Source organism: Girardinichthys multiradiatus, chromosome 23 (assembly GCF_021462225.1).
Source record: "Girardinichthys multiradiatus isolate DD_20200921_A chromosome 23, DD_fGirMul_XY1, whole genome shotgun sequence".
Lineage (NCBI taxonomy): Eukaryota > Metazoa > Chordata > Actinopteri > Cyprinodontiformes > Goodeidae > Girardinichthys > Girardinichthys multiradiatus.
The window spans coordinates 5,100,282-5,126,314 of record NC_061815.1 but is presented as its reverse complement, the minus strand read 5'-3'; the positions used below and the strand labels follow the sequence as shown (position 1 = coordinate 5,126,314).

General features: G+C 41.9%; 1 protein-coding gene across 2 annotated transcripts in view; it reads right to left on the bottom strand.

Moving 5' to 3' along the window:
• rell2 (RELT like 2) overlaps positions 1-26,033 on the bottom strand; it is a 37,195-nt gene that overhangs the window by 10,428 nt on the left and 734 nt on the right. The window contains exon 1 of one of the 2 annotated variants that reach the window (XM_047352631.1): positions 9,633-9,753. The exons of the other annotated variant lie outside the window; for it this stretch is intronic. The gene's annotated coding sequence lies outside the window, so the exon portion shown is untranslated. Of the gene's footprint in view, positions 1-9,632; positions 9,754-26,033 lie in introns of those variants that run through there. 2 annotated transcript variants of the gene reach the window in all.

Below are 26,033 nucleotides of genomic sequence, written 5' to 3'. Positions count from 1 at the left end.
CGTACTTTTTCACGTATTTCCGGAAAAAGTAGAGAAAAGCAATGTTGAAGGTGCCAAGAAGGTTTACGTAAATGAGTATGATGTAAATTGGTCAGGATGCAATACAATACACACTAATGCTTTGTCTGTGTATAAAAAACCGCCCCGTAAAGACTGAGGGGAGGGCGACTTCTGGAATTTTTGATGAAGATGATTCTGTGCGCTTTTTGAAGAATAAAGTCCCCTCTTGTGAGGACTGTTTCAAGGGAGTACTGTTTTAATTATTTTAGCTCAGTGATCAGACCGCCCGCTCCTAAACTGTCTCTTCCACACGGCCTCCAGAGGGACCGGATAGGGGGGAATAGTGCGCTAATGTCTCTTTGCTGGCAAAAAGACATAAACTCTTCAAACTGGATCCAAGGGTGTCATAAGATCACGCGATCATATGCACTAAGTTAAGTACTGATGAATTACTCTTGAAAGAATCCGGTATTCATTCAAAAAAGGGAAATTAAGGTATAAGCATTGTTTTACTTTCTCTCTGAGGCCTGCAGAAGCAAACTGTGCTTCAGAGTTCCCTGCAGAGACACGGTCTCTACAAGCCGAGTCTGAAGGAAGGACAACGGCCCCGCATCACCGTGGTTACGGTAATGTGCAGTTGGTTGGCGGACAGAACGAGCTATCTTTCATCCACAGCTACGGAGGTTAGCTGGAAGCTAAACCTTTGTTCACGGAGCTTTCTTCAAACGTTGTCGTCGCCCAGACAACTCCTCCTCAACACAATTCAAACGAGGTTAGAGTTTTGGCAGGGAGATTTTGGATGGAATGATCTAAACGTTTTTCATTTTATGAAGTTTGGTTTTGTTTGTGTGAAACTCAGCTATCTTGGTGCTAGCAGACGATCTGCAGCACACGTGTTCAGTTTTGTGTTCTTTGTTTTTAAAGTTAAGACAAACTTTATTTAAATGGTGATTTTAAACAGAAGAGTGATCATAACGAGCCGTCCGCGCGTATGCATTTTAACCGTTTTATTGACAGTATTTTAAAGGTGTGTGTTTGATTCTGCTGCAAAGCTATCAGCTTCCTTTGTTAGCTTCAACTGCTAACAGCTTAGGACACGTGCTTGCCTGTAAAATAATATTTACCCAGAAAAGGTTGTCAGTTTTCAATCCAGTAAATAATATTTCCCTAAACATTATTTTACGAAATCTGATAACTAAGTAAATACCATTAAGCCCCATTTCTCTAGAAAGATTTGGCTCTTTTCCAAAATATTCCCTTAATAATAAAGCTAACTAATGAGACACCGTTGAGAATTCGTCATCCAGAAGGTTGGTTCTATTTAGCAGATCAATCTTAAAACATTATTTTATTAAAATAATATTTTATCTGATCTTGCATTGTGAATGGTTGTCTAAAGGTATGCTGATTATTGCCTAAGTTGGTTCCAAGACTAACTTAACTACACTTCCAGATTCTTCAAGATAATCCTTGGTTCTCAAACATAAACATTGCATGTTAATGTTGCATCACTCTTTTTGATCATGATTTTCAATCATCTTTAATCAACTTGTTTATATTGTACATATCCCATTAGTCTTGATTATTCTTTAATTCTGCTTGGTAGTTAGTTGGATTGTTTTAGCATAATAAAGAGTTTGTCTATTGAAATATGTTTGACTTTGAGTTTACTTATTTTTGTTAATAAATTTATGTATTTTAAGAAATTGTGTGAATTCATTCCATATATGTGCAGAGTTTTGCTGTTCAATAATGTCAGAGCTCGTCTCACACCTTTCTATTTTATCCAAATACCATCGCCTTACTGGGCTGGTATTCACAGGACAACCCTTAACAGACCGAAATATTATTTGATAAAATATTAATATTAAGTATTAAATAATATTCTCAGATTCATAGTCCTAGCAACTCTGACTTCCTATTGAAGCTAAAACAAAGGACTATTTCACACTTATATTACATGAGACAATTTTTTTTGTCCTGTACTCTGTTTATGTATTTCACTTATTAGACCATACAGTAAACAATCGGACACACTTCCCCTTCTCTGCACATACCAGCAGAGGATAAACAAAAAGTGAGATAGAACACTCCTACAGAACATAATGTAAGCCAAAAGAACACAATAACACTACGCAAAGAGTGACTTCCTATGTAGGGGTCTAAACTAATGACCCTAGTACCCCTAGGTGGCGCTACAAGACCTACCCTACCCCTGTATCCAGTGAAGGGAGTGGCTCATGGCGTTATCCGTATCTTGTTGTTACTCCCACCAAACCCCCTGTAGCAAAATTCCCCGCTTACTCACCCAGCCTTTTACAATCATTGACCATATTGGGAACGATGATTAGTAAAGCAAAAAGACCAAAGTCCTTAATCCAACAAGTTGTTTAGTGCGGATCTTCTGAAAGCCCCCAGCTTCTCTTTATAGCTCTTGCTACTGCCGGAGTCGGATGCCTTCCTCGCTGTGGGTTGGCCCACTCTCGTCCTGGTCAGCTGCTTTATCCTCTCTATGAGGGGCTCCAGTGCCTTTATGATTTTGACCACATGGCCTTGTCTCCTCAGGCCTTCTGCTGTGTCTGTTGGGGAGTCGTACACTCATCCTTGTATTTCACCCGCAGCATAGCTGGAAATAAGATCTGGAACTGAATCTGGTTCTCTTTCAAAACCTTGTGGATTCCAGCATATTGTCTTCTTTAATCAACAATGCACCGTGGGTAATAATTCTGTTTTTCAAATGCGAGTTATAATTCTGGTCTTCCTTTGCTGCTGGTTCAGTAAATCCTGGGTGGATTGTGATAAAAAGCTATATTTTTTGAATCTGTAAGATCTCTACTTTCAGCAGACATGGTGGCTGTGTGTGTAGAAGCCATGTGATGAACAACTGAGACCGAGTTTGGGGGTGATGCCTTTTTGTGGTGTTTGTTTACTTTCTGATTCAACTGCTTGTAGTTGTAACTGCGTTTGATGTTCATAGAAATGGTTCATATCAGCTTTTAGCCAAGATTCTAACATTTCTGTGGATAGCACACGCATTTATTATTAACTAAGGGAACTTAAAGTAATGAAAGTAGAAAAAACATTAAAATGTATTTGCAGTACTGGGAGTTATAAGCAGTGTGCTCAATCCAATTAAACATTGGAAAATGTTGCCACAGTTAAAATGGGAAAAAGTCCACATAGCATTTATCCAGGAATCCCATCCTGACGACAATGAACATCCTAAATTGAATTAAATGGGATTTAAAACTGTATATTTGTCTTCCCAAAGCTCAAGAAGGCGCAGGAGGTAGGTAATTTTGCTGTCTGGTGCAGTTAATTTTGAATATATATCAGAACATAAGGACAATGAAGGGAAATATTTTATGGTAATTGAGAAAATCTAGGGGGTCTTGGTAAGTCTCTTTAATGTCTACATACCTCCTGGGAGCGACTGGTCTGTTTATAAACATGTCAAAAAGTGAAAGTATTGTAATATGTGGGGGGCATGTTAATATTTGACTGCATCCAAAACTAGACTCATCTAATGGGAAATCCTTTGACAAAAAATATGGGTAAAAGAATGAATACATTAATGGGAGAATTCTGAATTGTAAACACTTGGCGCGAATTGGTTGTAGGTCTCAGGTCAAGACTACATCCATTACTTCGCTGTTCATAAAGTATACTCCCGTATTAATTACTTGTTTATGTTCAAAAATTATTTCTTTAGAACTGTTAGATGTGAGGTCGGCACCAGTGCACTTTGGGATCACAATCCAGTCTACCTGTCACTTCAGTTGATTAACAAGAACAGATCCACCATAAACGCAAACACTCTGAAGGAAGGCATAATAAAAAAAATACTGAAATCTGAAATTAGATTATATTTGGAGTTGAATGACGATGGTGTGTCACCAGCCATGTTATGGGATGCATTGAAAGCGGTGATCCGAGGTAAAATAATAGCAATCACATCTACCTTGAAAAAACAAAATATTCTGAAATTAAAAGATCTGGAGGATAAGCTTAAGAGGTTGCAAAAAGAACATTCAAAATCCCTAAAAGACACAACTAGAGCAGAAATAGAAACAGTGAGGAAAGAAATACATGAAATTCATAGCCATGAGAAGCTGGTATTTACAAAACAGCAGTACTATGACAAAGGAGGGAAAGCAATGAAAGTACTATCATATAGGTAAAGGAAACAAGCAGAAAGGACGATACACAAAATTAGAAACCTGTCGACTAACAACATAGAAACTGACCCAGCAATAATATTTGAAAGACCCTAGACATTATTGAACACGTCAAGCAGTATAACTTGGAGACACTGATCCTGGGTCTCAATGCTGAAAAATCTTTCGATTCAGTACGGTGGGTCTTTTCATACAAAGTTTTAATGAAGTTTGGTTTCCACCCAGGCATAGTTGGCACAGTTGCAGCATTGTTCAGCAAACCTACGGCAAGGATTAAAGTTAACGAGGACTTGTCCAATGTGTTTGCAGAGAGGATCACAACAGGGGCCCAGTGGATAAGACAAAGGTCTGATATTAAAGGGGTAACATGGTATCGGGAACAAAAACTGGCCTTATTTGAGGATGAGATGCTTATATTTTTTAACACAACCAGCTCTCTAGATTAAAGATTAACATTCCCATATGCTCTATTTTTTTCAGTGCTTACCAATTAAAGTACCTAAACAAAATGTTGATGAATGGGACAGGATGTTGGTGAAATACATATGGCAGCATAAAAGGGCCCGAGTAAAATACTGCAATTATCAAAAGAAAAAGGTGGTGTGGGTCTTCCTTGTCTCTGGCAATATTATTATGCTGCCCTTTATGACTGATTCTTTACTAAACTCCTGAAATGACACTATTAGGAAATACAAACTAGCTGATCTCTCAAAAATGTTAATGTGTTGTCATTACAACTAGGATTTTGTGCCAAATACATAAGATGACCGCTTTAAAAGATGGATATCAAACAGATTAACAACGTATTCCACCTTCTTCATCCACAAGGGGACATTTTGGAGTTTTGAGGCCATGCGGATCAAACATGGCTTAGATTAAGATGACTTTTACAGATTTCTGCAGGTTGACATAATTTCTATCAAAACTTGAAAGCAGTGTTTGAAGGGGGAGATTTTGCCTTTTTAAAGATTTTCTTAACTCTAATCAAGTCACACCCATGGAACATTAAGAAAATTAACTATTAAGACAAACCAAGACAAGCTGTTAAGAAAAGGTGGGAAAAAGAGGGTGGCAAGATTATTTTATTTAAGAGCTGGGCCAAAATATGCCAACTACAGTGGACAATAACAGGGTCCAACAGATGACAAGAGTTCAGTTGGAAGAATATAATTAGATACTTTATCACACCTGTTCAGACATGTCATTGAGGTGGGGATGATACATGTTGGAGAAGGTGAGGGCCAAGGTTGCCAACCACTTTCATATTTTCTTGGGATCTCAGGTCATCACTAACTTTCGGGCAGAAATATGTGAACATATCAACAATGTCTTGTGTGAAAATTTCCCTGACATGTGAAACATTGTACCTGGGTGATGTACCTGTGACAAATTGGAACAACAAAGACAAAGGACCTGATCAAGGACTGGATAAACATCGTACTCAATATATAAAGTACAGACCAAAAGTTTGGACACACCTTCTCATTCAAAGAGTTGTCTTTATTTTCATGACTATGAATATTGTAGCTTCACACTGAAGGCATCAAAACTATGAATTAACACATGTGGAATTATATACTAAACAAAAAAGTGTGAAACAACCGAAAATATGTCTTATATTCTAGGTTCTTCAAAGTAGCCACCTTTTGCTTTGATTACTGCTCCGCACAATCTTGGCATTCTGTTGATGAGCTTCAAGAGGTAGTCACCTGAAATGGTTTTCACTTCACAGGTGTGCCCTGTCAGGTTTAAGTGGGATTTCAAGCCTTATAAATGGGGTTGCGACCATCAGTTGTGTTGTGCAGGAGGTGGATACAGTACACAGCTGATAGTCCTACTGAATAGACTGTTAGAATTTGTATTATGGCAAGAAAAAAGCAGCTAAGTAAAGAAAAACGAGTGGCCATCATTACTTTAAGAAATGAAGGTCAGTCAGTCCAAACAATTGGGAAAACTTTGAAAGTGTCCCCAAGTGCAGTCGCAAAAACCATCAAGCGCTACAAAGAAACTGGCCCACATGAGGACCGCCCCAGGAAAGTAAGACCAAGAGTCACCTCTGCTGCGGACGATAAGTTAATCCGAGTCACCAGCCTCAGAAATCGCAGGTTAACATCAGCTCAGATTAGAGAACAGGTCAATGCCACACAGAGTTCTAGCAGCAGACACATCTCTAGAACAACTGTTAAGAGGAGACTGTGTGAATCAGGCCTTCATGGTAAAATAGCTGCTAAGAAACCACTGCTGAGGACAGGCAACAAGCAGAAGAGACTTGTTTGGGCTAAAGAACACAAGGAATGGACATTAGACCAGTGGAAATCTGTGCTTTGGTATGATGAGTCCAAGTTTGAGATCTTTGGTTCCAACCACCGTGTCTTTGTGCAGCGCAGAAGAGGTGAAGGGATGGACTCTACATGCCTGGTTCCCACCGTGAAGCATGGAGGAGGAGGTGTGATGGTGTGGGGGTGCTTTGCTGGTGACACTGTTGGGGATTTATTCAAAATTGAAGGCATACTGAGCCAGCATGGCTACCACACCATCTTGCAGCGGCATGCTATTCCATCCGGTTTGCGTTTAGTTGGACCATCATTTATTTTTCAACAGGACAATGACCCCAAACAGACCTCCAGGCTGTGTAAGGGCTATTTGACCAAGAAGGAGAGCGATGGGGTGCTGCGCCAGATGACCTGGCCTCCACAGTCACCGGACTCGAACCCAATCGAGACGGTTTGGGCTTAGCTGGACCGCAGAGTGAATGCAAAAGGGCCAACAAGTGCTAAGCATCTCTGGGAACTCCTTCAAGACTGTTGGAAAACCATTTCAGGTGACTACTTCTTGAAGCTCATCAACAGAATGCCAAGAGTGTGCGGAGCAGTAATCAAAGCAAAAGGTGGTGTTGAGAATTAAAATCATGTAATTTCATGCTATTAGTTTAGTTTGCATGTGAGAACATTAAACTGAGATTTAACATGAGTGAGCCTTGGGGAGAGAGTGCAGATCACAGCAGGGGTCAGGGTGAAACAGGGGTTAGAAGGTTCTCGGCAGCTACAAGCCGTAAAAGCTGGCTGTAGGGACAATTAAGCAATAAATGTCAACTTTTGGCCATGTTATAGATGCCACAAGGGAGCTTGGCTGATTTACAACACCTGACGGAAAAAGGGAAGGCACAGTCAGTAAGCTTTGAAGTCAGCGGTATAAAGATGTACCTGAAACTTGTAATGACAGAGACATCTAAAGACAGCCATGTTTTCCTGATAATCGATCTCTCTCCATAAGGGCCCTTATGAAATATTATTTTCTTTATGTAATTTTCTTTCTTTGTGTTATTTTGTATATTCATTTTGCATTAGAAATCATTGGACTTATGATCTTCCAAATTAAACTTGCGTTAATCTTAATTCCCTGCTTTTCATCTGTTCTTTCTCACGACATCCGGACTGGGAGAGGTTGAGGCCGCAAGAATATCAGTGATAGCATTATTTTACCTCAACAGTGGCTACTTTGAAGAACCTAGAATATAAGACATATTTTCAGTTGTTTCACACTTTTTTGTTCAGTATATAATTCCACATGTGTTAATTCATAGTTTTGATTCAAAACAATATTCAATATTCATAGTCATGAAAATAAAGAAAACTCTTTGAATGAGAAGGTGTGTCCAAACTTTTGGTCTGTACTGTATGTCATGGAGAAGTTCTCCCTCAGCATGAAAAAGGACACAATCTTCCAAATCTGGACAAAATGGACTGAGTACGTTATCATACCAAGCTTGTATTTATGTGTGATATAGAATTAACTACAGTATTGATCAAGGATATCTGTACGACAAATGACAATTGGCCACCATAACTGCTCTTTCTTGGGACAGAAAAATAAGCCCCTCAAAAAACAATTCTCACTTGCCTTGCAAGGCAGAACAGAAAAAAAAAACTCTTTACTGGTGGATGGAAACAGCACCCATTAAACGAAAATGTCATTAAACATTCATGCTGTACATGCTGCGCACTGACAACAAGAAGCTCTCTCAATATGACCGCAGATATAGCTCAGTTTGTGTTCATCAAAGGAAAATTTGCCTTTGTTCAGCATGAATTGTGATTTCCCAACAAGGCCTACTGCAGTCTCATAAAGTGGCAGCAGCTTTGTGACTGGGCTGAGAGTCATTGTGATTGCCACAAGAGCTGACAAAATATCTCTGAGGCTGACGAGGAACAGAGATTCATTTTCATTTGTAAAACAAAACTCATTAAATCTGTAACAACGGTAACATAACCAGGACTTTTACACATGAAGTCCTAAACTTCTATATTATCTGCACATAAGTGGTGTAAAGTTGTGTAGTTCATCCTGTGAAGACAATGTATTAGTAACTGAGAGCCCAGCTTTCTCATCTTTCCTGACTTAAATAGGTCTACATTTAGATCTGTAATAAACACCTAAAACAGACAAAAAAAGAGGGTTTTAAACCAAATATTTACTCATTTTAGCCTAGATGCCTATGGATTATGTAGCCATTCTGTAGATATGCAGACATGTTCACTGGGATTTGATCTCCTTTAGTTGAATATTTTAAATAATTTATACATTTTAAATTAAACCTAGACTGGACAGTTTTACACTGATTTCACACTTTGTGAAAACAAAAAAGAGGGAGCATTTACAATTAGGTTCTGGTCTTTAGACCACGTTAGAGTTAGAAAAGCATTAGGACCTAATCATATGGAGCTGTCAGTCTACTTGATGGATTACTGGACTGATTAAAGGTTATTTAAAACTCTTTCTATTGGTCAAAACAAAAAAAGGTTCCTCAAAGAAATGGAAAACTTGTGTCGTTCTTGTAAATCCAATATCCTCCTTTCTCGTGAGCTGGATGTATCACAACACCCTTATTGTTAGACATTCACTTGTGCATGATGCATTCAAGTGACCCTCCCAACCAGAAAAAAGACATTTCCTGTTTTCCTAGGGGCAGTTGAAGGTCACTCACACAAACACCATATGGCTGAGCTGGCTTCAGGCTTGGGAGGCTTTGCATTAAAACAAACAGAACCGATTCCCACCCTTCTAGCCTAACATTTCTCATAACTCTATGTAATAAAAGTAATAAAATAAAATTGAATGGGGCAAATGCTATTCTATTTTATAGAGACAATTAATGTCCATATCAACACTGAATACAGTGTTTATATGTAGCATTTCCACTGCTAGATGAGTCAGCACACACTGTCTCAGATGTCTCACAAGGAAGAAAGAGATGAAAATTTTGTCTAACCTGAATTAGAAGCAAAACATCAGCAGAATATTTGCAGATGTAGTCACTCTGAGTGTCACAAGAGTCTTCTTCTTTTTTTTACAATCCTCTACATCAAGAGTGTCCTCCAGCAGTGCAAATGCTCTTACTGACAATACTGTGAGAATGCATTCATAACTTTTAGCTGCTTGAACACTGTTTCTTACCTTATCACAGTGAGAATACTTTGTTCATCGTTCGTTCGTCGTCTTCCGCTTATCCAGGACCGGGTCGCGGGGGCAGCAGACTCAGCAGAGACGCCCAGACGTCCCTCTCTCCAGACACCTCCTCCAGCTCCTCCAGGGGGAGCCCAAGGCGTTCCCAGGCCAGCCGAGAGACATAGTCCCTCCAGCGTGTCCTGGGCCGTCCCCTGGGCCTCCTCCCGGTGGGACGTGCCTGGAACACCTCCCGAGGAAGGCGTCCAGGAGGCATCCGGTATAGATGCCCGAGCCACCTCAACTGGCTCCTCTCAATGTGGAGGAGCAGCGGCTCTACTCCGAGCTCCTCCCGGATGGCCGAGCTCCTCACCCTATCTCTAAGGGAGTGCCCGGCCACCCTACGGAGGAAGCTCATTTCAGCCGCTTGTATCCGTGATCTCGTTCTTTCGGTCATGACCCAAAGTTCATGGCCATAGGTGAGGGTAGGAACGTAGACCGACCAGTAAATTGAGAGCTTTGCTTTTCGGCTCAGCTCTCTCTTCACCACAATGGACCGGCACAGCGCCCCCATTACTGTGGCAGCTGCACCGATCCGTCTGTCGATCTCCCGCTCCATTCTTCCCTCACTCGTGAACAAGACCCCAAGATACTTAAACTCCTCCACTTGAGGCAGGAACTCCCCTCCAACCTGAAGAGGACAAGCCACCATTTTCCGGTCGAGTACCATGGCCTCGGACTTGGAGGAGCTGATCCTCATCCCAGCCGCTTCACACTCGGCTGCGAACCGCCACAGCGCATGCTGTAGGTCTTGGCTAGAGGGGGCCAGCAGGACCACGTCATCTGCAAAAAGAAGAGACGAAATCCACTGGTCCCCAAACCAGATCCCCTCCGGCCCTTGGCTGCGTCTAGAAATCCTGTCCATAAAAGTTATGAACAGGACCAGCGACAAAGGGCAGCCCTGCCGGAGTCCAACATGCACTGGGAACAGGTCCGACTTAGTGCCGGCAATGCGGACCAAACTCCTGCTCCGCTCGTACAGGGACCGGATGGCGGAGGAGAAAGCCGGACAGACTCGGCAGGCCCAAGCGCATAGTGAGGGTCTGCTGGGAACGCCTGGCGGAGCCCTCGGCCAGGGATGTATTCAACTCCCACCTCGGTGACTTCAGCCTGGGTGATGAAAGAGTCCAACCCCGAGTCCCCAGCCTCTGTTTCCACCACGGAATGCGTGATGGCAGGATTGAGGAGATCCTCAAAGTACTCCTTCCACCGCCCGATAATGTCCTCAGTCGAGGTCAGCAGTCTCCCGCCCCCACTATAAACAGTGTTGGCAAAGCACTGCTTCCCCCTCCTGAGGCGCCGGACGGTTTGCCAGAATCGCTTCGAGGCCAACCAGTAGTCCTTCTCCATGGCCTCACCGAACTCTTCCCAGGCCCGAGTTTTTGCCTCTGCCACAGCCCGGGCCGCAGCACGCTTGGCCTCACGGTACCCGTCAGCCGCCTCAGGAGTCCCACAAGCCAACCACAGCCGATAGGACTCCTTCTTCAGCTTAACTGCATCCCTTACTGCTGGTGTCCACCACCGGGTTCTGGGATTGCCGCCACGACAGGCACCGCAGACCTTACGGCCGCAGCTATGGGCAACAGCATCGACAATAGATGCAGAGAACATGGTCCACTCGGACTCTATGTCTCCAACATCCCCCGGGATCTGGTCGAAGCTCTCCCTGAGGTGGGAGTTGAATACATCCCTGGCCGAGGGCTCCGCCAGGCGTTCCCAGCAGACCCTCACTATGCGCTTGGGCCTGCCGAGTCTGTCCGGCTTTCTCCTCCTCCAGCGGATCCAACTCACCACCAGGTGATGATCAGTGGACAGCTCAGCCCCTCTCTTCACCCGAGTATCCAAAACATGCGGCCGAAAGTCTGATGATACGACAACAAAGTCGATCATCGACCTCCTGCCTAGGGTGTCCTGGTGCCAAGTGCACTGATGGACACCCTTATGTTTGAACATGGTGTTCGTTATGGACAATCCGTGACTAGCACAGAAGTCCAATAACAAAACACCACTCGGATTCAGATCGGGGAGGCCATTCCTCCCGATCACGCCTCTCCAGGTGTCACTGTCATTCCCCACGTGGGCGTTGAAGTCCCCCAGCAGAATAATGGAGTCCCCGGGAGGGGCACTATCCAGCACCCCCGACAGGGACGCCAAGAAGGCAGGGTACTCTGCACTACCACTCGGCCCGTAGGCTGAAATGATAGTCAGAGACCTCTCCCCAACCCGAAGGCGCAGGGATACAACCCTCTCATCCACTGGGGTAAACCCCAACACGAGACGGCTGAGCTGGGGGGCAACAAGCAAACCCACACCTTTGTTCATCTGAGAGGGAAATTATATTGATACGGTAGCTCAGTTTAAGCATTCAAGTCAAAAATAGAAAAATAGAAAAACAAAAAATGACACAATAATAAAAACAATCTATAAGAATGAGGAGTCCTATAAACAAGTGAAAAATAAGATGCTACAATTAAATTCAAGTGGAAACAACCCTCTGATGTATCAATAAAACTCTCCATATTACCTTCTAAGTTAGCAACTCTGTACAAACAATGCCATCAATGAAAGTGACAGTCTGTTGGTCACAAAAAAGAATTATGTTGGTGTACCTAAAACATTTTTTATGTGGGGCAAAATATGTAGAAATTAAGCACATTTTTTGTCCTATCTATATGTGTGTCACTTGTGATGTAGTCTATTTTGTATAATGTGTGTATTGGGCTGGAGAGTGTAAAATGTACAGTGTAATACTGCATCAGGATGGAGTAAGTTACTTTTACTGCGACATCACTGTCTGAATTATTTTTCCACATTGAATGACAGTTTGACCATCTGGGGATGGAAGTTCAAAGCTCAGTCTATGAATGTCCCCCAGTAAGTCCATTAACTATTAGCTGAATTATTTGGATAGTAAGTCAGACTGGTCTACTGTTGGAGCCACTTCAGGTGTTCAGCATGTTGAGGTGAGTGAATCATCCTGGCAGACAGAATGTGGTGACATGACACTAAACACTGTTATAATCAACTTGTTGATGTGATATGTAAGTAAACTTCATAGCAGTGCTGCACATGTGTGGTACGTTTGGATTCTTAGAGTTGTGATGTTCAACCAGGAGAATGTTTCACCATGTCCAGAAAATCTGTGGCAGATTTGATCAAATGATGCATGCCACAGTACCAGATATGTAGAAAGATGATGCTGCAGAGTTATTTACAAAAAGTAAAATTTTTAAAGTAAGGTTGAAGTTGTTATCAGTTACAGTTTCATTACCTGTAACAGAATATTATATGTATTTATAGAAAAGTGAAGAAGTCCTCAGACTGGGGAAGGGCAAACAGCTAGCCAGGCACAGGGAATTTGTAAGGACTTTCGTAACAGATGATTGAGAATATAAACATTTTCTATTTAAGTGGTTTAAATTGCTAAAGTCTGCTAAAAATCTGGTGTCTGTGGAACTAGCTGACACCTTTCTACTCATGTACAAACCGGATTCCAAAAAAGTTGGGACACTAAACAAATTGTGAATAAAAACTGAATGCAATGATGTGGAGGTGCCAACATCTAATATTTTATTCAGAATAGAACACAAATCACAGATCAAAAGTTTAAACTGAGAGAATGTATCATTTTAAGGGAAAAATATGTTGTTTCAAAATTACATGTCATCAACAAATCCCAAAAAAGTTGAGACAAGGCCATTTTTACCACAATGTGGCATCCCTCCTTCTTCTTACAACACTCAACAGACGTCTGGGGACAGAGGAGACCAGTTTCTCAAGTTTAGAAATAGGAATGCACTCCCATTAATGTCTAATACAGGCCTCTAACCGTTCAATCGTCTTGAGCCTTCTTTGTCACACGTTCCTCTTTATGATGCGCCAAATGTTCTCTATAGGTGAAAGATCTGAACTGCAGGCTGGCCATTTCAGTACCCGGATCCTTCTCCTACGTAGCCATGATGTTGTGATTGCTGCAGAAATGTGGTCTGGCATTATCTTGTTGAAAAATGCAAGGTCTTCCCTGAAAGAGATGACGTCTAGATGGGATCATATGTTGTTCTAGAACCTGAACATACAGGGGTTGGACAATGAAACTGAAACACCTGGTTTTAGACCACAATAATTTATTAGTATGGTGTAGGGCCTCCTTTTGCGGCCAATACAGCGTCAATTCGTCTTGGGAATGACATATACAAGTCCTGCACAGTGGTCAGAGGGATTTTAAGCCATTCTTCTTGCAGGATAGTGGCCAGGTCACTACGTGATACTGGTGGAGGAAAACGTTTCCTGACTCGCTCCTCCAAAACACCCCAAAGTGGCTCAATAATATTTAGATCTGGTGACTGTGCAGATCATGGGAGATGTTCAACTTCACTTTCATGTTCATCAAACCAATCTTTCACCAGTCTTGCTGTGTGTATTGGTGCATTGTCATCCTGATACACGGCACCGCCTTCAGGATACAAGGTTTGAACCATTGGATGCACATGGTCCTCAAGAATGGTTCAGTAGTCCTTGGCAGTGACACGCCCATCTAGCACAAGTATTGGGCCAAGGGAATGCCATGATATGGCAGCCCAAACCATCACTGATCCACCCCCATGCTTCACTCTGGGCATGCAACAGTCTGGGTGGTACGCTTCTTTGGGACTTCTCCACACCATAACTCTCCCGGATGTGGGGAAAACAGTAAAGGTGGACTCATCAGAGAACAATACATGTTTCACATTGTCCACAGCCCAAGATTTGCGCTCCTTGCACCATTGAAACCGATGTTTGGCATTGGCATGAGTGACCAAAGGTTTGGCTATAGCAGCCCGGCCGTGTATATTGACCCTGTGGAGTTCCTGACGGACAGTTCTGGTGGAAACAGGAGAGTTGAGGTGCACATTTAATTCTGCCGTGATTTGGGCAGCCGTGGTTTTATGTTTTTTGGATACAATCCGGGTTAGCACCCGAACATCCCTTTCAGACAGCTTCCTCTTGCGTCCACAGTTAATCCTGTTGGATGTGGTTCGTCCTTCTTGGTGGTATGCTGACATTACCCCGGATACCGTGGCTCTTGATACATCACAAAGACTTGCTGTCTTGGTCACAGTTGCGCCAGCAAGACGTGCACCAACAATTTGTCCTCTTTTGAACTCTGGTATGTCACCCATAATGTTGTGTGCATTTCAATATTTTGAGCAAAACTGTGCTCTTACCCTGCTAATTGAACCTTCACACTCTGCTCTTACTGGTGCAATGTGCAATCAATGAAGACAGGCTACCAGGCTGGTCCAATTTAGCCTTGAAACCTCCCACACTAAAATGACAGGTGTTTCAGTTTCATTGTCCAACCCCTGTATATTCATATTAACATGCAGTCTGGAGTTTTGGCTCCCTGATTGAATTCAACAAGGCGAATCCAAACAGCCAAAATCCTGGTCTTTCTCCAGATCCGGGCGAACAACTTTCTCCCAAATGTATCTCATTTCACCCCTGAGTCCAGGAACCACAACCTGCCTGCGATCCTGTGTAAGGATCACATCCAGTCTGCGATTCAGCTCACGTAACATCTCAGTCTGAGTGTTGATCGCTCTGAAGATCCCATCATACATGCCAGGCAGCCTTACAATGGCCAGAACAGCTGCTGACACTCTCCGAATTTCTCGATATGCCAGGTAACCGCTGACTCCAAAAAGCAGAAATATATCAAACATCCAATTATATACACATCTTCCACATCCTCGACTGACATTATCGACAAACACACAATCCTCCACTTCTGCCAGGAGTCCATTGTGTATCCAGAGAAAAACGTCCAGTCCGGACAAGTTGGGCTCTCCTTCACCCTGTCTTCTCCTCGAGAAAATTTTATCAATTGCATTGAGAGACCAGCTGACCAAATCCATAACTCAGAATTTTGGAAGATATGCAAGAAGAGGCTCCAAAAAGAAGACAAGACACAGAGCTGAAGCAGGGTAGATATGGGAGGGGGTGGGAGACAGAGAAAAAGCATCCTCGTCCACCGAGAGCAGAAAGAAAAAAAGTTATACTTTTTATAATACTATTAAATAAGGTACAAAAGTTTGCAGCTAATACAAAATCATCCAGGCCCATATTACAAAGATACTCAGAGTCCTCTCAGAGAGCTCCTATCTTGGCCAAAAAATCCTTGCCAAGGACTCATAGCTTAGGAGTGATTCAGTTCTCTGCTGAGAGCGACTTGGAGCGAGGAGACGATAGAAATTCCCATCTTAGTGAGGGGGTGTGGTTGAACCTGTTTCTAGGTGTGACACTGTCTTCTAAGAGCTGTGATTGGTTGTTACAAAAAACAAACAAATGCGCTCCTAGTGATGAATGGAGATAAATAGAGATGTGTTACTGTAGTTTATTTACATGCTCATCATTATTTTGATTTGCTTATTATTATGTTTACTCGCCAAGCTGGTTGTTTTTATACTGCATCTATTTCATATTAATTTCATATTAATATTAAAATTCAGCATTTTACTAAGATTGCCTTCTTGTATAATGAGGTTTAGTTTGGTAAAATGACCAAAAGAAAATGGAGAAAAAAAGGTGGAGAAAACCAAACTTGACAGAGGAGCAGAGCCTGCTGATGGAGGATAGGAGAGGAGTGTTGAAAAGTAGATTTGGTCCTGGAATCACGGCACGAACAAACAGGCATTCCGGATCAGATCGATGCGTCGTTCCCTCTGTTTTCAGCACCAGCCTGGAATGTTAGCAGCTCTGGTACCTGCCGTGATCAGAAGCTAGAGACTGGTTATCACTGCGTGGTAACCAGGCTTCTGTTATTCACTCTCTTCGTGCCTTCTGTCCAGTGTTAACCTGAGTCGTGTCCTCCCTTTTTCCAGTTGTCGTATAAGAATCCGGGAAGCTGGGTGTGGTATTACTCACCTGAATCTTCCCTCGCTCCCAGAAGAAGCAACTCTGTTACCCCTTCTCAAATAAATTTTGTAAACTTCCTCCTGTGCGCTTGGTTGTTGCTTACACTATAGTGTGATGACTAATCATTATGACAGAACGGTTTGGCCAAGAAGACTCTGCGGCTCAAACACAGGCACGTCTTCAAACAGCTCTCACTCAGCAGGGCGTCTTACTTGGTCATCATGACTCTCCGCTTCAATCCCCTGTTCAGCAACAGACAACCCTGCTTCAAACTGTGGATAACCTATACAATTCCATGATCTACGAACCAAAACATCAACCCAATCCGTTACTCACTCTGGCTCTGTTTTAACCCCTTAAAGACAGGTTGCCCCTTTTCCAGTGACTCGTCTTGGGTGGGGCAGCTCTGCTCCACTCGGTTCCGCTCTACTCGGTACAGTACCAGTTGTCTTTCCACTGACCCACTGACAGCTGGAACAATGGCAGCTGAAGCCATGCCTCCAGCCGTCAGTGTAGTGCACTTTGGCGCTATTATTGTTACTGTTAATAGCTGCTAAGTTACCAGCTTGGGAGCTCTTGCTTGCTCACAGTACAATGACTTGGTAGTGCACAGACGGGTAGGTAAAAGAAGAATGCTCTGTCAAAAATACATAAAGTGGACTACGAAAATCACAGATTTAAAGATGAATGGACAGAAGCCATTTAAGGTGCCGATAATATTGGTGCTTAAATTCGATTGCAATTTTCTGTTCAGCAGACTATTTCATGGGGATATGAATAATTGATCAGTAGTTAAAAAACAAAAACTCTGGTGTTAATTACATGTTAAATAAAAATGAAAGAAAATATATTTGTCTGTTGATTGAAGATGTTTGGACCCCAAAGTGTTCTACTAGTACTAGTAGCTACTTTTAGTCTTAGAATTCTTTGTGAATACAGGCCCAAATCATTTTGTTTGCAGATATATAAAACTAAAAGCACCAGTTACTGTTTGTCTGTTTGTATTTGGAGATGCATATTTCTATGAGGAAGCGGTTTGAATAGCCATGATAATCATTGCTACTGTGGTAGTTTTTCATATTATTCATAGGTATTTATAATTCAGCAGAGTTCTTAAATTCATTGTGTTGCAGCTGAGCCCACACAGGCCCTTTTTTTCTGTCAATCAAAAAGCTTTTGGCAGCAGTAAGCTGCAAAGCATCAAATTTAATGACTCACAAAGCCTCTCCACAAACATGTCCAATACTACTGTATTAGAGATCCAAGGTATCTCCAAAACCCAAAATCAATCTGTAACTTTTGTTTTGTTGGTTTTGTCTACAAGTGATGGATATAGTATTAAATGTTCAAACTAAGTGATTGATGTGGAACAGCTTCTGTAAGAGGCAGGCAGGAGGAAAATAATACATTATCTGATCTACAGAGAGAAAAGTGACACATAGCAACACAGTATCTCACAGCATCCAGCTAACAGAGACAAAGAGGTAGCAAGATGACTCAGCATCATCGTGACCTCAAAAGAATCTCTCTAAGACAGCAACATGTTGCTCAGCAGGCCCTGATTTTATATATATATAGATAGATATCTATCTATATATATCAATATATATATATAGTCACTCATTTTCTACCGCTTATTCCATAGTGGGCCGCGGGGGAGCTGGTGCCTATCTCCAGCAGTCTATGGGCGAGAGGCAGGGTACACCCTGGACAGGTCGCCAGTCCATCGCAGGGCAACACACAAACAACCATGCGCACACTCATTCATATACCTAAGGGCAATTTAGAGTGACTGGCCCATCGGACATGCGAAACACAACCTGCTCGTCTATTCATCACAATATACACAGTAAGAGATAATTCATTAGATTAAAACTAGTTAAATATTGTTTATTTCATTTTGTTTTATTTTAAAGTTTAAATTGTTCAGGCTGGAGCAGGCCCCGAGCTGCTCACCCGAAGCTATCTGCGCTAGAGGCTGTTTGTTATTCTTCTACTCTCACTAACCTGCATAAATATATGTCCATGTAGTCGTTAGAAACAGGCGAGATGGTAGTTGTTTATCCCTCCTGCTAACTCTAATGCCTTGCTAATGCTAACTTAGTAGCAACTATTAGCTCCATTTAGTTTTTACTGTACATTGCTCACTCTGTCACAGCGCAATCAGTTGTAGCACGCTGTCGGCGTAGCACACTATATTTGTATTAGGGGTACTTAATGGTACACGTCACCATCGTAGCACTACACTATAATATTTGGACTACTGGTACACGTGGGACTTGCAGGGGCTGCTAGCTAGCGCCGCTAGTTTTTATGGTAACTGGGCCTTTTTTTCTTTTTTTTGTGTCCTGTCCGGCAGAGTAGCACTCAGAATTGTTATCTGAGTGCCAAGAAGAAGCCCAACAGATTTACTTCCACAAGTGGGGCTTCACGGCTAGTGCTATAATGCTCCGCTTGATGTTTGTAGAAGAAACTGCTTTGGGATTATTTCAATTGCAATGGACACAGAGACAGAAACAAAAAGGAAAAAAAGAAGCAAGAAAAAAAGAGAGGTGGGGCAAAAAGGAAAAAGGCAGAGGAGACAAAAATTGAGGAGAGAAAGCAGGGTGAAGAGAATACAAGATAATCAAAAGGCCCCCCAGAGCATGGTTATTCTTCTACTCTCACTAACCTGCATAAATATATGTCCATGTAGTCGTTAGAAACAGGCGAGATGGTAGTTGTTTATCCCTCCTGCTAACTCTAATGCCTTGCTAATGCTAACTTAGTAGCAACTATTAGCTCCATTTAGTTTTTACTGTACATTGCTCACTCTGTCACAGCGCAATCAGTTGTAGCACGCTGTCGGCGTAGCACACTATATTTGTATTAGGGGTACTTAATGGTACACGTCACCATCGTAGCACTACACTATAATATTTGGACTACTGGTACACGTGGGACTTGCAGGGGCTGCTAGCTAGCGCCGCTAGTTTTTATGGTAACTGGGCCTTTTTTTCTTTTTTTTGTGTCCTGTCCGGCAGAGTAGCACTCAGAATTGTTATCTGAGTGCCAAGAAGAAGCCCAACAGATTTACTTCCACAAGTGGGGCTTCACGGCTAGTGCTATAATGCTCCGCTTGATGTTTGTAGAAGAAACTGCTTTGGGATTATTTCAATTGCAATGGACACAGAGACAGAAACAAAAAGGAAAAAAAGAAGCAAGAAAAAAAGAGAGGTGGGGCAAAAAGGAAAAAGGCAGAGGAGACAAAAATTGAGGAGAGAAAGCAGGGTGAAGAGAATACAAGATAATCCAAAGGCCCCCCAGAGCATGGGAACCGTGGGAGGACCACCACCGGGACTACCGCAACCGCCCAAGAATAGAGCAAAGGAGAGCCCCTGGGGAACCCCCCAGCATCCATAGTGCAGAAGCCCCAGGGAGCTGCAGCAACGGGCCCACGAGCCCCGCCGGCAGGGCCCGTGCAGCTGTCTATGCTGGAGGAGATCCAGCCATGGACCCAGAGACCTGAGACCCTGGGGAACATCAGTCCCCAAGCAGAGGCCCAACAGAGCCAGGGGACAAAGGACCCGGCAAGCAGGGGGCCAGTACCCCGGTACCCCCGGACCAATACACCAGCAGAGCAGAGACACCAGGCACTGGCAGGGAGTGTGGCAGGGAGAAAAAAGGCCCCACATTTGATGGCGGGCATAAACTGATCCAGGAGAGGGAGCAGCCCAATCCCCAACCTGACACAAAACCTGGCACACAGTCACAATCATACATTCCGACACTCATGCGTACACATGAAAACAATCACAGCCAACGTAAAGACACTCAACAATGGACAATGGACACTCACTCACACTCCCCATACATACTCTATACTCACAGGTCCAGGTACCGATACACCAGAGGGGCAACCAGCCCCCGGACCCAGGAGGTGGTCCATTTCCTTCTGAGGTGGAGACAGGCAGACCGCCCCAGCACCAGTCCAGACTAGTGCAGGCATCGGCTAACCCGAGTGACCCAGGCCAAGACCCCAGCCCCCAACGACCCCCATCCCAATCCGTAGAGGGGGCCACGTACAAATACTGGGGTCCACCTGGTCCAAACGAGCCACCAACCAGAGCCGTCGCAGAATGAAACAGTCTTAACCCCCCAATAAATTCCAATCTTATCCCCATGAGCAACCACTCTTAATGAACCCCAACATGAATCTCCCCACAGGGCCACCCTCAACCAGGACACAGATATTGAACACATGCCCCCAAACCCAAATGCCATGAATCCCCTCCCCACAGGGGCACACCCCTATAGATGAGCTCTATCCCCGAAAAGCCAATAAGGACACATCCACATAGCGCAAGCTCCATACATAGCCCCCCTCCAAGCAGCCCCGCCGCATCCTGCCCTCCATCACACAGAACGCAGCGATAGCAAGGCAAGGGCTGCGCACAGCACCACCCCAGCCTCTGCCCACAAGCGCAGCATAGCAGACACCACTGAGCATCGTGCTCACAATGGACCCCCTGACCCCACACCAGGATGGGACAAGCTATACTGGCAAGAGATCCTTGGCCAGCAGCACGCACCCTGAACCAAATTGTGACATTACCATGTCTTCCATCCATCCGCCATCTTTTAAGTCCATTAACATTTGTTGCCACAATCTCTTGGTAGTTCCTCACTGCCTATTCCTTTGTGTTTTGGACTGGTTGTTGAACACCTAGCAACTATGGTTCTTTGTTTTGGCCTCATTCCTAATTCCTCATAACACACATTACATATAAATGCTGAACTGTGATATCAATGCAATATTATTTTACTAGTGTCTCACTTTTATTCCTCTTTGTCCCTTTTAACTATTATTAGTCATAACTTTATTAGTTTTACTATTCTTTTCATCTTTACTTAGTAGTTTAGTTTAATGTTAGTAGTAGTTCCTTGACAGAAGTATTTTAACTGAAATTTGAAGTATATTGTTAGTAAATTCTTGTATTTGGGGAAAAGTTGTTTGTGTTTAATTTATATACAGTATGTGTGCAGGGCTTGCTGTTTGACAGCACCAGTGCGCAAATTCACTCCTTCAGCTATTGTTCTATAATACCACACCTCACCAGGCAGGTATTTATAAAACAATAACAAAGACTTCGAGCTGTTTGGCTCTTAATTTCTGAAAATCAGGTAGTGCAACAACTTTTTACTTTTGATTAAAATCACTAACTTCATTAATCATTGCCCTTGGCACTTATTAAGAGCTATTCATACCAACACTATTGTTGCACAACATGCCACTGAAACACATAAGTTTACTAAGGTAAAGTTTGATCATTTACAGTCCATGCTGCAGTGTTTGTCTACCAGCAACCAGGATTTGGATTAAAAACACAATCCCAAAAGGATCTCTCAGTGAAAACTAATTTTGGTGACTAAAACTGTTTGGACTGTGATGTAACCAATTTGATCATAAAAGGACAAAAAAAGAATTTTTAACATTTCCAACAATCCAAAGGCTACTTTGACTTCCACCTCAGATGTCCCATGTTATAATAGCAAAGCGTGTTAGGCTTATTTATTTTATTGTTTCACATTTGGATAGAATCAGCCATACTGCAAATGTGTTAATGGTCATACCCACTCCATACTTTACATCTCAGATGCCTGGGAGCAAAGATATAACTGAAACTAATTCCTTAATGAGAAGAAAAATGTATCTGCTGATCAGTCATAAACTAAACAAATCTCCAAGAAGACAGAACTACATTACTGGAAAAAAATACATCTAAGCCTAATATAGTTACAAGAGATTGTATTACCTTTAGACAAAGCAATGCATCTTTCCTTTTCCAAATAGACAAATAAGATTCCAACATATAATAAATCAGCTTTAAAACATAGAACTCCAGAGTAAAGAAATTGAAAATCAGCAGTTTAACCTTTGCAGAGCTGGCTCCCTTAAAAATTACTGCTGTTCACCACTATCAACATGCCAGTTAAACTTTTTTAATGTACATATCACTTAACCTACAGAATCACTTTAATCATCATTTCACTTTCTAGGGATAACAGCGTAAAAAGGTTCCACGAATTGCTCAAACTGGTTGGCATGAAGAGAGAATATAGGAAAGTAAGCTTACCAGTAAGATGAATACTAAGTTTACAGTAGTATATGTCTTATTGCAAATGGATCCTTGTGTGGTTTGAAGGTATTGTACATATCTCCAATAAAGCACCAAGTGTGGAGTGGAGTCGTGATGGTATGTTGAGGTTTTCAATGTGCTAGACTCCCCTGTGTTCTTAGTGCAACCTGACGTCTTGTAGACATTTTACTCCATTGAGCTCCATGTTGACATGATTGCTTCACATCACTTCTGTACATACACCAGTGTCACGTTCATGTTAACAGTCTTCTGTTCCCCCTATAGGGTTCCTTGGTATCAGATTTAGTTTCACATAACTTTTCCTTTCGAGATGTGCTACCTTAGCATGATGGAAGAAGACTTTAGAGAAGGATAAACAGTAATCACACAAAGCGGCCATAGTAGACTACACACAGAATGTCATGTTATGACTGGGCCACATTAATTACACTTTAACATGTCAGAAACTGTCCACACACAACAGGACCACCAACAGCAGACTGGACAGCCTCAAGGCAGAGGTGATCATGGAATCATCTCCCTGAACTTAAACTTCTCAGCCATTAATTTCCATCAGTAGTGGTCCGTTGTCTGGCTTTGGGTAACCCTGAGGTCTTTGGTTTCTGCTCTTTGGTGACTTGTGGCCCAACCGCCTCCTGACTAGGAATAGGCTGGTGTAAAATTGTTATGCTATGACAACCTAGAGTAAAAATATCCATGTTTTAGAACAAAAATGTAAACTAAAAAGGTGCAACATAATCTAATACATTTTATTCCAAAAAGAAAACCAACAATTATTTGTAGATGTAAACATAACATAATGATTATTTCATTAAACATAATGTTATTTATAACATCGGTTTATTGTCATTTTGACACATAAAATTAAGTAAAACAATTGACTGCAGGTAAATTCTCACCACTCACAACTGATTGAATTTCACCCAAAGTCTGATTTTATTCAGGACTTCCAAAGAGCAGTTGGCTGATAGCCAGGTAGTTAACTGGGAGCTGCCTGAATGTGTCCTACTGAAGACAGTTTGCTTTAAATTGGCTGGTTACAACACAGCTCAATTTTAATTATGTATTGACATCATTCAATTGTCAGACAACCCACGGAGGAATAATAAATATATTTAATGGCAGTAAATGTTGCTATATGTCCTTTGTTGCAAGAGCATTTTATAAACTGTAAAAACTAATAATTATTCTTGCAATATCAAGTCTCTGTAGGAACCAGCAGATTAAAAACTGACCCAACTGTTGTTGCATTCAGATGGTTCTTTACTGGAAAAGCTTGCATGTGAGACACAGTGCAGCCTGCGCTCTATCAACAGCAGTAACATGAGCACCATCTGATAAATATTTGACTGACTTCCTGTGGAACGTCCGTGAACTCTGCCACTGCAATCCAGCCCCCGTCCAGATTTAGGTTAAAGATCCACTCAATGACCTTTACAGTAATTCGTGATATTAGTCCCACATAGTTAGAAGATGTACATGTTCTGTACATAGCATCCTGATCTGTCAGGTTTTCTGTAAAAGGCCCTTCTGATAGCATCCAAAGCAAGAACACAAGCCCACAGTGAGGCATTGATCTCATATAACAGCCCTGACCTTTGGAACAACCTTCCTGAAGACCAGACCGCAGTAGAAACCATTGATGTTTTCAAAAAGAAAACTTAACACATTATTTTTGTTTGGCTTTTAGCTCAGTTGTAGGAATTAAGATTATTTACATCCATTTTAACTTTATCTTAAGTTAATCATATCTGTCATTTTATGATAAACTAAATTTTAATCACTTTATTTTGTATGCTTATTCATTTTGTTTTATATGTGTTTTTACAACACTAGTTGGAATTTGATGTAGATTTTAGTGTCATTGAGCTTTCTTATTATTATTATTGTTATGAAATTAGTTTTATCAGGGATTTTAGAGTTTCCATGTCTATCCCTAGTAAATCCTCATCATCGTTTGCACAATTGCGTTACTTCAGACCAAACTTCAACCATACAACACTTAGTACATTTCTGGGTTTTGCCTTGTTACCAAAGCTAAACAAGCAGCACGCTAAAATTAAGGTTGCCTGCACATGTTTCTTTTCCTGACTGATCCACTAAGACCCAACTTTGATAATAAAAGCCCCTTCTAACCTTCAGTGTTGAAAATAAATGCTCAACATGCACTCGGACATAACAGTTATCATCCAGCCAAATATACCCAAATATTTGTAGGACAGTACTCTCTCAACAAGTTCTTGCTAGGGTAGAAGCACCAGCATTATCTGACCTTTACCTCTGGAAAACATAGATTTAGTTTTCTTCACATTTAGAACCAACTTTAATAGCAGGTGAAAGACAAGTTGAAGCTCGTCAATGGCCTGTCTCAGATAGGGCCTGGTGGGTACAGTATTGTGTCATCTGCATAAAAAGGCAGTTTAGCTGTAAATACATCATTCCCAATGTTAAACAATAAAAAGTGCTGGAAATAATAGAAAATAAATCAGGGCCTAAAACTGAGACTTGAGATACTCCTTTAAAAATCGTTATAAAGCTGGACTTGTATCTATCAACAAGGTAACTTCTAAGCCAACCCTAAAGTCCAAATACAGAAATATCACAGAGTCTATTTATCAGCCGAAAATGGTCACAAAATCAACATGATCAACAGAACCATTTGCCTTGGACAAATGATCAAAGAGCAAAGCACAATGCTGCTTCCACTCCAAAGCATTGATAATGTCATTTGCTAACAACATAGCTGCTGTTATAGTACCACAACCCAACCTGAAGTTAGAATAATTTTCTCTTCAGATTTTATTGTCAACCAAGTATAGCTTCAGTTGAATGTTTATTTCAAATTCTATGTATTTAGCAAATGTAGAAAGTGTGGATGTAGAAAGATAATTATTTACATCTGAGGGCGTAAGATTTTTGTTACTTTAAACTGTCAGAGCAGAGGTCCAGTCAGCAGGACAATTGGTGGAACTAGCCTTGGAAAAATGAGAAATTCCTTTTCCTGAGGAAGGTAAATAGATCTGCTGTGAATCCTGGATTCTCTCTGCCACAAACCCAACATTTTTGTTTTTCATCACCTCCTGTTTCTGTGTGATGTAAAGCGCTGCGTTTTGCTCTGCTTGTGTATGAAAAGGAATGACTGATTTTCTGATGGATCTTGATTTTGGTCTTTAATAATCTAATGCATAACTAGCACCCATAATAGCCTCATTTGCACAGTGTCAGTTTCTGGTTGTTTTTCTGTTGGAAACAAACTGTTCTATAAAAAACCTGCTAATTTCTTAGACAATCACTAAGCACTTGTTATAGCAGATGTTCT